The sequence below is a fragment of the Bos indicus x Bos taurus genome, chromosome 6 (genome assembly GCF_003369695.1).
Source record: "Bos indicus x Bos taurus breed Angus x Brahman F1 hybrid chromosome 6, Bos_hybrid_MaternalHap_v2.0, whole genome shotgun sequence".
In the NCBI taxonomy this organism is placed as follows: domain Eukaryota; kingdom Metazoa; phylum Chordata; class Mammalia; order Artiodactyla; family Bovidae; genus Bos; species Bos indicus x Bos taurus.
In genome coordinates, this window is record NC_040081.1 from 42776818 (window position 1) to 42790933 (window position 14116).

A 14116-nucleotide genomic window follows, 5' to 3' on the forward strand; every position below is an offset into this window, starting at 1 on the left:
CAATAGACCAGTTAGACCTAATTGATATCTATAGGTCATTTCACCCCAAAACAATGAATTTCACCTTTTTCTCAAGCGCACACAGAACTTTCTCCAGGATAGATCACATCCTGGGTCATAAATCTAGCCTTGGTAAATTCAAAAAAATTGAAATCATTCCAAGCATCTTTTCTGACCACAATGCAGTAAGATTAGATCTCAATTACAGGAGAAAAACTGTTAAAAATTCCAACATATGGAGGCTGAACAAAACGCTGCTGAATAATCAACAAATCACAGAAGAAATCAAAAAAGAAATAAAAATATGCATAGATATGAATGAAAATGAAAACAGAACAACCCCAAACCTGTGGGACACTGTAAAAGCAGTGCTAAGGGAAAAGTTCATAGCAATACAGGCATACCTCAAGAAACAAGAAAAAAGTCAAATAAATAACCTAACTCTACACTTAAAGCAACTAGAAAAGGAAGAAATGAAGAACCCCAGAGTTAGTAGAAGGAAAGAAATCTTAAAAATTAGGGCAGAAATAAATGCAAAAGAAACAAAAGAGACCATAGCAAAAATCAACAAAGCCAAAAGCTTGTTCTTTGAAAGGATAAATAAAATTGACAAACCATTAGCCAGACTCATCAAGAAACAAAGGGAGAAAAATCAAATCAATAAAATTAGAAATGAAAATGGAGAGATCACAACTGACAACACAGAAATACAAAGGATCCTCAGAGACTACTATCAACAATTATACGCCAATAAAATGGACAACGTGGTAGAGAAGGCAATGGCACCCTACTCCAGTACTCTTGCCTGGAAAATTCCATGGATGGAGGGGCTGGTAGGCTGCAGTCCATGGGGTCGCTAGGAGTCGGACACGACTCAGTAACTTCACTTTCACTTTTCACCTTCATGCACTGGAGAAGGAAATGGCAACCCACTCCAGTGTTTTTGGAGAATCCTAGGGATGGGGGAGCCGGGTAGGCTGCTGTCTCTGGGGTTGCACAGAGTCAGACACAACTGAAGCGACTTAGCAGCAGCAGCAGCAGCAGCAGCAAAATGGACAACATGGAAGAAATGGACAAATTCTTAATAAAGTACAACTTTCCAAAACTGAACCAGGAAGAAATAGAAAATCTTAACAGACCCATCACAAGCATGGAAATTGAAACTGTAATCAGAAATCTTCCAGCAAACAAAAGCCCAGGTCCAGATGGCTTCACAGCTGAATTCTACCAAAAATCTAGAGAAGAGCTAACACCTATCCTACTCAAACTCTTCCAGAAAATTGCAGAGGAAGGTAAACTTCCAAACTCATTCTATGAGACCACCATCACCCTAATACCAAAACCTGACAAAGATGCCACAAAAAAAGAAAACTACAGGCCAGTATCACTGATGAACATAGATGCAAAAATCCTTAACAAAATTCTAGAAATCAGAATACAACAACACATTAAAAAGATCATACACCATGACCAAGTGGGCTTTATCCCAGGGATGCAAAGATTCTTCAATATCTGCAAATCAATCAATGTAATACATCACATTAACACATTGAAAAATAAAAGCCATATGATTATCTCAATAGATACAGAGAAAGCCTTTGACAAAATTCAACATCCATTTATGATAAAAACTCTCCAGAAAGCAGGAATAGAAGGAACATACCTCAACATAATAAAAGCTATCTATGACAAACCCACAGCAAACATTATCCTCAATGGTGAAAAACTGAAAGCATTTCCCCTAAAGTCAGGAACAGGACAAGGGTGCCCACTTTCACCACTACTATTCAACATAATTTTGGAAGTTTTGGCCACAGCAATCAGAGCAGAAAAAGAAATAAAATGAATCCAAATAGGAAAAGAAGAAGTAAAACTCTCACTGTTTGCAGATGACATGATCCTCTACACAGAAAACCCTATAGACGCCACCAGAAAATTACTAGAGCTAATCAATGAGTATAGTAAAGTTTCAGGATATACAATCAACACACAGAAATCCCTTGCATTCCTATACACTCATAATGAGAAAATAGAAAGAGAAATTAAGGAAATAATTCCATTCACCATTGCAACGAAAAGAATAAAATACTTAGGAATACTTTTCACTTTCACTTTCAAAGAAACTAAAGACCTATATATAGAAAAGTATAAAACACTGGTGAAAGAAATCAAAGAGGACACTAATAGATGGAGAAATATACCATGTTCATGGATTGGAAGAATCAATATAGCGAAAATGAGTACACTACCCAAAGCAATCTATACATTCAATGCAATCCCTATCAAGCTACCAACGGTATTTTTCACAGAGCTAGAACAAATAATTTCACAATTTCTTGAGAAAGAAGAATGGAACTGGAGGAATCAACTGCCTGACTTCAGGCTCTACTACAAAGCCACAGTCATCAAGACTGTATGGTACTGGCACAAAGACAGAAATATAGATCAATGGAACAAAATAGAAATAAATAGAGATAAATCCACACACCCGTGGACACCTTATCTTTGACAAAGAGGAAAGAATATACAATGGATTAAAGACAATCTCTTTAAAAAGTGGTGCTGGGAAAACTGGTCAACCACTTGTAAAAGAATGAAACTAGAACACTTTCTAACACCATGCACAAAAATAAACTCAAAATGGATTAAAGATCTAAATGTAAGACCAGAAACTATAAAACTCCTAGAGGAGAACATAGGCAAAACACTCTCCGACATACATCACAGCAGGATCCTCTATGACCCACCTCCCAGAATACTGGAAATAAAAGTAAAAATAAACAAATGAGACCTAATTAAAATTAAAAGCTTCTGCACACAAAGGAAACTATAAGCAAGGTGAAAAGACAGCCTTCAGAATGAGAGAAAATAATAGCAATTGAAGCATCTGACAAAGAACTAATCTCAAAAATATACAAGGAAGTCTTGCAGCTCAATTCCAGAAAAATAAATGACCCAATCAAAAAATGGGCCAAAGAACTAAATAGACATTTCTCCAAAGAAGACATACGGATGACTAACAAACACATGAAAAGATGCTCAACATCATTCATTATCAGAGAAATGCAAATCAAAACCACAATGAGATACCATTTCACACCAGTCAGAATGGCTGTGATTCAAAAGTCTACAAGCAATAAATGCTGGAGAGGGTGTGGAGAAAAGGGAACCCTCCTACACTGTTGGTGGGAATGCAAACTAGTACAGCCACTATGGCTCCACAGTGTGGAGATTCTTTAAAACTGGAAATAGAACTGCCTTATGACCCAGCAATCCCACTGCTGGGCATACACACTGAGGAAACGAGAATTGAAAGAGACACGTGTATCCCAATGTTCATTGCAGCACTGTTTATAATAGCCAGGATATGGAAGCAACCTAGATGTCCATTGGCAAATGAATGGATGAGAAAGCTGTGGTACTTATACACAATGGAGTATTCAAATCAGATCAGATCAGATCAGTCGCACAGTCGTGTCCGACTCTTTGCGACCCCATGAATCGCAGCACGCCAGGCCTCCCTGTCCATCACCAACTCCCGGAGTTCACCCAGACTCACGTCCATTGAGTCAGTGACGCCATTCAGCCGTCTCATCCTCTGTCGTCCCCTTCTTCTCTTGCCCCCAATCCTTCCCAGCATCAGAGTCTTTTCCAATGAGTCAACTCTTTGCATGAGGTGGCCAAAGTACTGGAGTTTCAGCTTTAGCATCATTCCTTCAAAAGAAATCCCAGGGCTGATCTCCTTCAGAATGGACTGGTTGGATCTCCTTGCAGTCCAAGGGACTCTCAAGAGTCTTCTCCAACACCACAGTTCAAAAGCATCAATTCTTCGGTGCTCAGCCTTCTTCACAGTCCAACTCTCACATCCATACATGACCACTGGAAAAACCATAGCCTTGACTAGGCGGACGTTTGTTGGCAAAGTAATGTCTCTGCTTTTGAATATGCTATCTAGGTTGATCATAACTTTCCTTCCAAGGACTAAGCGTCTTTTAATTTCATGGCTGCAGTCATCATCTGCAGTGATTTTGGAGCCCAGAAAAATAAAGTCTGACACTGTTTCCACTGTTTCCCCATCTATTGCCCATGACGTGATGGGACGAGATGCCATGATCTTCATTTTCTGAATGTTGAGCTTTAAGCCAACTTTTTCACTCTCCACTTTCACTTTCATCAAGAGGCTTTTGAGTTCCTCTTCACTTTCTGCCATAAGGGTGGTGTCATCTGCATATCTGAGGTTATTGATATTTCTCCCAGCAATCTTGATTCCAGCTTGTGTTTCTTCCAGTCCAGCGTTTCTCATGATGTACTCTGCATATAAATTAAATAAACAGGGTGACAATACACAGCCTTGACGAACTCCCTTTCCTATTTGGAACCCGTCTGTTGTTCCATGTCCAGTTCTAACTGTTGCTTCCTGACCTGCATACAAATTTCTCAAAAGGCAGATCAGGTGGTCTGATATTCCCATCTCTTTCAGAATTTCCCACAGTTTATTGTGATCCACATAGTCAAAGGCTTTGGCATAGTCAATAAAGCAGAAATAGATGCTTTTCTGGAACTCTCTTGCTTTTTCCATGATCCAGCACATGTTGGCAATTTGATCTCTGGTTCCTCTGCCTTTTCTAAAACCAGCTTGAACATCAGGAAGTTCACGGTTCACGTATTGCCGAAGCCTGGCTTGGAGAATTTTGAGCATTACTTTACTAGCGTGTGAGATGAGTGCCATTGTGCGGTAGTTTGAGCATTCTTTGGCATTGCCTTTCTTTGGGATTGGAATGAAAACTGACCTTTTCCAGTTCTGTGGCCACTGCTGAGTTTTCCAAATTACTCAGCCATTAAAAAGAATACATTTGAATCAGTTCTAATGAGGTGGATGAAACTGGAGCCTATTATACATAGTGAAGTAAGCCAGAAAGAAAAACACTGATACAGTATACTAATGCATATATATGGAATTTAGAAAGATGGTAACCATAACCCTGTATGCGAGACAGCAAAAGAGACACAGGTGTATAGAACAGTCTTTAGGACTCTGTGGGAGAGGGTGAGGGTGGGATGATTTGGGAGAATGGCATTGAAACATGTATAATATCATGTAAGAAATGAATCGCCAGTCCAGGTTCGATGCAGGATACAGGATGCTTGAGGCTGGTGCACTGGGATGACCCAGAGGGGTGGTACGGCAAGGGAGTTGGGAGCGAGGTTCAGGATGGGGAACACGTGTATACCCGTGGTGGATTCATGTTGATGTATGGCAAAACCAATACTATATTGTAAAGTAATTAGCCTCCAATTAAAATAAATAAATTTAAATTAAAAAAAAAAAGAAATTGGAATATAGAATGCCTTTACAGATGTTAGTCTAGCCATGTGTTGTCATTGTTCTGATGGAAGCTAGTTATATATAGTCTTGTTTTTCAGTAACATTAAAACTTAATCTTTATGCATGTCCTGAAAGGAGAAATAAAGATGATTGTTATTGAGTATGTTCACTGACTGTCTCAGAAGGGTTTAATTACTTTCCATTCCATGTATACTGAAGGGAAAACTATCAGGATAAGGAAAGCTCAGCATTTTGAAGGAGGCTGAAATGTAGCAATCACGCCATTCTACTTTTATATACCATATTTCTCTCCAAGATCTATTGATAGAATTTTTCAAAATTTAGCTCCTGTAGAAATAGGAATTTTGATTCTTTGGTTTAGTATTATAGATATGAAATTTTCCACTTTGTCTCTGCTAATGATTTGCTAAAACAGAGTTCTTTAAGAAGGTAGGTGACCAAACATACTTTCTTAGGTAGTTAAGCTACTTGGATCAAGTTCCCAGTGTCAGGATTGCTTCTTTATGTACAGAGGCTAGAAAACTCAGTGAAAAGAAAGCCACAAAATCCTGACTACCCCAAACTGGATGTTTTAATTCCAGCTACATGCCTAAGGGGATTTAGGGGAGAAAGAGACAGCTTAGGTGGGGTCTTACTGAGAAACAGGGAAAGCAGACTGGAACCAATGTCTACCTTGTAATTGGCTTTTGCATTTTTTCTTTCCATATCTCTGTTAAATAACTTCTTTAAGAGACTCTTCCAGTAACACAGTAATTGAATTACAGTTTCATCTAATGAGACAATAGATAAAATAGCTTTATCAGTTTAAATATCTTATTCAGAAGTCAGCTTAGAGATTTAAACATATATTAATTACACTGGTATGTCTCTTCAGCTGCTTTTCTTTCTGGTACTGATTAGGTATGTTTCTTCAAAATTACAAATCATGAATGGGGTTTATTTTGCCATTTAACCCCATTTTATATCTTGGTATTTTCCTAGGTTTAAGATGAACTTTGAGGGAGCCATTGAATGAGGAAATCCAAGCTATCATTTAATTTTTAAACCATATATGCTAATATAATATTTCTTTAGCTACTATTTCAGTCATATGCTGCTGCTGCTGCTAAGTCGCTTCAGTCGTGTCCGACTCTGTGCCACCCCATAGACGGCAGGCCACCAGGCTCCCCTGTCCCTGGGATTCTCAAGGCAAGAACACTGGAGTGGGTTGCCATTTCCTTCTCCAATTCATGAGAGTGAAAAATGAAAGTGAAGTGGCTCAGTCGTGTCCGACTCCTAGCGACCCCGTGGACTGTAGCCCACCAGACTCCTCCATCCATAGGATTTTGCAGGCAAGAGAACTGGAGTGGGGTGCCATTGTCTTCTCCGATTTCAGTCACATAAAGTATCTAAATTACGTACTGTTTAAAAAATTTGCTCAGCTTGAGTTTGTATGTACCTATCATGGTTTAAACGTTGGTAATTTTTGCTTATGTTATCCTGTAGCTTGTATATTTGTTTTTGTGGATTGCATGGAATCTTTTGGAACCATCTTGGAAGTCAAACATAAAAATAGATGTAAAAACCAGTCTCTCATCTAACTCTCAAATGAAACAGGACACTACATTTTCTTACAAGTTGGTCAACAACAACACACTCATTTTAAGTGTAAAACTTCTCTTGATCTCAACAGCATTTATTACCTGTATTCCAAATATGTGATATTAAATGACTTGATCAAACAGCTTCTCTGGCAAAAAGCTGATAAACCTCTCTTTAAGTGATGAAGATGAACCTACTTTGAAAACACATTTAGAAATCAACTCACAAGATCAAGGTTATTCCAATGTAGCTTGAATATAGGAAACAGATAAAGAGAGACTTGAGGAGGAGAGACAAGAAATCTCTTGGAGTGATTCAGAAGAAAATTAAAACACCCAAAGTAAAGCACAATCTTGTGTTATTTGACTTTGCCTTTGTTACAACAGTTTTATCTTAAAACTATTGCATCCAAATTTCCTTATTTTTCCTAACATGGTCTTTCTAGGGTGCATGTTTTACCCATAGCTTTTGTATTTCTCCTGAGGCTATCAATTATTTTACACTTCCTCTTTTTTTTTTTTTTTTTTCCTGGAGTGAGAACACATTTTGATTAACCTCTCTTAACCCATTCAGATCTTGTCTCTTCTGTTGGTCTTACTGTGATTTAATTCTTCTTGCCTATGTCCACTTGGATTATGGATACTTTCTTCCATTTCCTATAAGCCAGCCCTTTCATTTTACACCTATGAATCATTCACATGCAAGGCTGAGAAGAGATTTATAAGATCTTAATGCAATAACTCAAAAGGTGTACTGCTATCAGATAGCTGATTTTCAAGGGAATAACAAACAAGTTAACCTTATTATAAAATAAACCAAGACAAATATAGATTTAATCTTGACTTTAAACCCATTGTTTTGTTGTCACTTTCAAGATTATTTTAAGGTTAGTTCAGTGGTCACTGTAATTTAGAGAGAATATTTGGGTGTCATATTTACTTCAATATTTGAATTTAATTATGCAACTTTCCAAATGCATAGGATTTGTTTATTTTATTAAAAAAATAAGTGGAGGCAGCCCCAGTTTCAACTCTTTCAAGTAATTTCTTCCTAGAACATTATAGCTGGATCCAGTGAACTGGAATCCATGCACTGAAGCAGGTTGAATATAAAGTTCAATATCCCTCATATTGGGGAGCTTAGAATTTAGCCACTCATCCAGAAAGAATAAGGTTCATGCAAGGATCAGGTGACCTCTACAAGGACGCTGTTCCATATGCTGTATCTCTGCAGATGGTTATTTATGTGTTCTTCAGTTTCTCCATACCCATTACCAAATTTAGCCTAAATCACCATCACTTAAACTATGGTTACATTTTTTTTCACTTGTATATTGTTTAACCAACTACTCAGATGCTAATTTTGAGGTGTCCAAGATCTGGTCTGTCTTTTTTCCCACCATATCCCCAATGCCAAGAAAAATAAATGACCTGTGTTAGGCACAATCTATATATTGGATGAACTCAATATACATTTGCTGAATTTCCCTTTAAAAACCACATTAAAAATATTATCCATGGTCTTCCAAACAAAATTATCTCCTTCCACTTCAGGTTTATAATCTCTGTCACTCTTTCTCTACACTTTTCACTTCCTTAAGTACTAAAGCTGTAGCATAAGTCTGAACCAACCTCTTTGTTCTTTTTACATTCTGCAACACTCTTTGTCCTCTTTCTACTTCCTGTTTGTCATCTTTAACCCATTTTTAACTTAGATCTACCTTTCCTCATCTCATTAGTGAGGCAGACATTTCTTAAATGTGTACCCATTGGAATCTAATTCTTCTGTGATATTATGTTTAATATGCTTCTTGCTCTTACTTCAGAGTTTGTTTCTGGAAGTCAGAGACCATTTTGCTCACTGCTATATTTCTAGACCCAGGAGGTGCTCAATAGCCATCCATAGAAGGCTGAATGAATATTCTCAGATTCACCTCATGCCATCTATCATGTTGTCCCAGTGCATCGAGCCAAGATTTTGCCTTAACCTCTGCTTCTAGGTTTAGAGTTGTGTGACCTTGTATTTACTTGTTTTCCTCAGGGAGTCAAAAGCTTTATTCCACACCCAGAAAAATGAATGAGCTTCTGTTCCCTGAGGATATATCTTTAGCATAAGGAAAACACACCTACTTGACCTCTGTGCTCTATCCACTTAATCAGAAATCCCCATGGCTAACTCAATTTGAGTGGTGTCTGACGTGAATATGACTCTCATTCTTTCAAAACAGATCTTGTGGCTGTAACTTAGCCATCATGGCACTTGCTCAAGCCTCTGGTAATAGTACGCAGAGCAGAAAGGAATTTCTCAGAGAACTCATTATTTCTCCAACATGGCTGTGCATTTGAATCAACAAGGGAATGTTTGAAATGTACAAATTATAGTTTTACCAAAGAATTAGAGTTTTTCAAGGGTAAGGCTCAGGAATTTAGAGTTTTTAAAATGTCAGCTGGTGATTTTGATATACAGCCAGACTTGGAAATCACTGATCTTTATTTTTATTTTCTACCTGAAGGACCACTCTTATAAATCCTGAACTAGAAAAATTACATTTCCCCATGGTTTAAGAAAAAAATAATAAAATAGGGTTTAATTTTTCATGAGGACAGATAAAAAGTATATGTGAAATAAAATTCAATCAAGATATCCTAGGAAATGAACCAAAACTCAAACAGTTAAGGGACATGGATACCCTCCATTTTTCCCAAGGATAAAAACCAAAGTTTTCAGTGCCTCTCTGTTCCACCTCATTTGTCCATTCATTCACTAACAATTATTTATTGAGTCCCTAATACTGACCAGACACTATTCTATGTTTTAGGAACATAAAGTGAAAGTGAAAGGGAAGTCACTCAGTCGTGTCCGACTCTGCGACCCCATGGGCTGTAGCCTACCAAGCTCCTCTGTCCATGGGATTCTCCAGGCAAGAATACTGGAGTGGGTTTCCATTTCCCTTAACATAAGAAGGAGCAAAATACAAAGTTCTTAGTCTTACAGAGCTTACAAGTGGAGACAAGGGATCAACACATGAGTAGACACACAAAGGATAACTTTTTCTTGAAATATTAAGTTCTTTGAAGAAGAATAAAGCAAGATGAAGGGATAGAGTGATGTTATTTTGTGTGTGGTGATCAGGGAAGAAATACTGTCTAAAAAATGTGGTATTGAGTTGAGAGTCTTGAATAAGATAAAGAAGAGAGACAGGTAGTAGCTAGCTGAGAAAGTGTGGCAGGTAAGAGTGACCTCAAAGGGACTGAGGCAACAGTGTACTTGGTACCTTCATTGAGCAACAACACTAGTAAGTCATTCATCCTTCTTAGTTTTCATTTTTCCTCATTTTCCCAATGAGAATGAAAATTTCATTTTGCCAGTTTAAGAGCAATGTATGTGTGTTGCATTAGCAATGTACATAAAAATACTTTGTCAAGAATATTGAATATAGTTCTGTGCTATACAGTACGACCTTGTGTTTATCCATTCTATATATAAAAGCTTACATCTGCTAATCCCAGCCTCCACTCCTCCAAACCTCTCCCTGTTGACAACCACCAGTATGTGCTCTATGTCCGTGATTTGGTTTCTATTTCATAGATAGGTTCATTTATATCATATTTTAGATTTTATATATAAGTGATATCATATGGTACTTGTCTTTTCCTAGAAATAATAATAGAGAAGAATATAAAAAAAAAGAATGCGTGTGTGTGTATATATACATATAAAATTGACTTAATTTGCTGTACAACTGTAATTAATACAATATTATAAATCAGCTATATATATTTCAATAAATAAAATAAAATTAAAAATACTTCATCAAATCAGAAGCACTATGCAAAGGGAGTCTATCAAGTATTAATAAGCTGATGGTGATTAATGTTCCCTTTACATACAAATAAAAGCACAGTTTTGGATATAACAGAGCAAGAAAGAAACTCAAGAAATCTTTTTAATTTCTTTAGGCTTTAAAGTTAGAATGATATTATTAACCCATTTTTCAGGTCACATAGTTTCATCATGGAAAGATTAAGTGACTTGCTCGAGGTGACAGTGATAGTTAGGACTGGAAGAGGTCTGATAACTTAGTTTTCTGCTTTGTAAACCACTGCTCTTTCTACTAGATTCTTTTTTTGATACCATTTTATTCAGTCATTTTTGGCTAAGTACTTTCTAATGTGTTTAAACATCAAACTCTGGTGAAGAAAATGTAATCCAGTCTTTCCACAAGCACTGTCCAGACTCAAAAGGAGATGGAGAGCCTTCTGGTACTATTGTTAAGATCATAAATATATCTCTTGCCGAATTAGCACGGGGACTGCAATCCTTGACTTCAGAAAATGGCTTCTGCAACCGGGCCTTCCATCACTGTGAAATGACATATATCATCACCCAATATGGATTGGTCAACATAAAAACGCTCCTATGCACACAAATATTGAGACATTTTACTGAGAAATGGAGCTTGAGAAATTGCCCAATGTCTTCCTTCCTCCAACCCCCACTACCACCACCTCCCCTGCCACCTCCGCCCCTCCCTCCTCTCCCCGGGGAAATGGATATACTTGACATAGTCAGAAGCTGTGGTTTAGGAGAACTCCATTGTCTTGAAACTAGGAGAGCTGACTGCATGATTTGGGGAGGGTGGAAGCTGGCATTGAAATCCCTGCATGGAAAGGTCCTAGAGGACAGATATCACATTGGTTTATCCTGCACAGAGCTTCGTTGAGTGAATCACACAGAAAGGGTAGCATAATAATGCAATCTCTTTGTGCAAGAACTGGTCAATTTGGAAAGCTGTCTTAACTCATGCTGGCCACTTTGGGACCTTTGAGTAAATTATTGCCTCACTGGGAGAAGCTGGCTCATTAGGCTGCCACATATATAGCAATGATATCTTTATATTTCCATTCCCAGGACTGTTTGATAGATATTAATGGACTCTATTAAAGACTGGAAGCAGAAAGGATGTCTATTAGGAAGATAACCCTTTATTTTATTTCTACTAGCTATGCTTTCAATCCCTCAACTGTGCAAGGGGAACAAACACATTCATTGAAAGCCTACTATGTGCTGGCAATAGTTGCATACTTTTCTCACCTAATTCTCCCAATATCCCTGTTTTATAAATTAGGGCATTAGGGCTCTGACTTAGACTTCTCCAGAAAAACAGAACCAATATGTACACATATATATAGAAAACGATTTATTATGAGACATGGTATTATGCAGTTACAGAGGCTGACAAATTCCAAGATCTGCAGTCAGCAAGTTAGAGACCCAGAAGAGAAGATGATGTGCTTTCGGTTTGAGTCTGAAGTCTGGGAACTAGAAGTTCTGTGCATGTATGCTCAGTTGTGTTTGACTCATTGCAAACCCATGGGTAGCCTGTCAGGCTCCTCTGTCCATGGGATTTTCCAGGCAAGAACACTGGAGTGGGTTGCCATTTTCTCTTCAAGGGTATCTTCCCAACCCAGGGATTGAACCTGCATCTTCTGAGTCTCCTGCATTCGTAGGAGGATTCATTACCACTAAGCCACCTGGGTCTAGAAGAGTCTATGGTATATACTCCAGTCTGAAAGTCACCAGGCATGAGAAGCAAGAACCCTTGTTTCAGTTAGAAAACCCAAAGGCTAGAAAAGACCCATGTCCCAGCTCTAGAGTCAGACAGGAGTTCCTATTTACTTATCTTTTTCTTCTATTCAGGTCTTTAATTGATTGGATGGGACCCACCCAACATTCAGGGTGGAAACCTGCTTTACTTTGCTTCCCTGGTGGCTCAGACGGTAAAACGTCTGTCTGCAATGCAGGAGACCCAGGTTCGATCCCTGGGTTGGGAAGATCCCCTGGAGAAGGAAATGGCAGCCCACTCCAGTATTCTTGCCTGGAAAATCTCATGGACAGCAGAGCCTGGTAGGCTATTATCCATGGGGTCGCAAAGAGTCCGACACGACTGAGTGACTTCACTTCACTTCACCCATTCAAATGTTAATCTTCCCTGATGGCCCAGTGTTAAAGAATCCACCTGCCAAGCTGGAGACTGGTTTGATCCCTGGTTCAGGAAGATCTGGAGAAGGAAATAGCAACCCACTTCTGCAATCTTAGCTGGGAAGTCTCATGGCCAGAGAAACCTGGTGGGCTACAGTCCATAGGGTGGCAAAAGAGTCAGATTTAACTTTAGTGGCTGAAAACAGCAACTCATTCAGAAACACCCTTGCAGACACACCCAGAACAATGTTTGACCAAATGTCTTGGCATTCTGGGGTCCAGCCAAGGTGACACAGGAAACTACACAGGTTCAGAGGGAAAGAAACTTGCTAAAAGACACATAGACATGGGTGAGCATATTTCTATGTTTGGAAGCTTGACTCCTTCCCTTGTACCTCACTGCCCCTTAATACTTCCTAAATTGTCCCTCTATGTGGAAAAACGGATATTTTAATAGTGTGATTTTTGTTTTCTAAAGACTTTATTAACTACTCCTTTAACTTGAGGACAGGCCCCTGCTACCATCCAACATCCAAATTCCAACTCATTTAAACTTGTCATTGTCAATTGTGTATTTATGATCAATTTGTAAATATATGGCTATGACTCATAAAATATATTCTCTTTGAGTTTCCCTAGAGTGAATGGGTCATACTTTTCCTTGGAACCCTGGCTGATATTTCATGGAATGCTTAAATTAAACCTATCAGGAATATACCACTATTGCCCCATTTCACAAATGAGGAAAACAGCTGGTCTTTAGCAATCTGCAGATAATCACAAATCTTGTGAGTAGAATAGCTGGGATTGGAACACAGGAAGTCTAGCTTTTGAAATCATATTCTTAACCAGATTATAAAACTTTAATAAAAAAAATTCCTTGTTCCAAATGAACACTCTACCTAGAACAATAGCTCAGTTTAAGTCCCCTTTTCTTCTAAAACATTCTCATTTTATTTGACCCCTATTATTTTGTGATCCTTATCCCTCAAATTTATTGAAGATCATCCTTAAATCTTATGCTTATATTATTTGTTTTACAGTCACAGAAAGCATACTTGTTGGGGGCAGAGATCACACGTTCCCTTTTCAATTTTCAGCAAGTAGTTCAGTCCTGGGAACATGAAACATTCTTAATAAAAATTTGCTGATTGATTTAGTGGCTCAGACGGTAAAGCGTCTGTCTACAACGCAGGAGACCGGGGT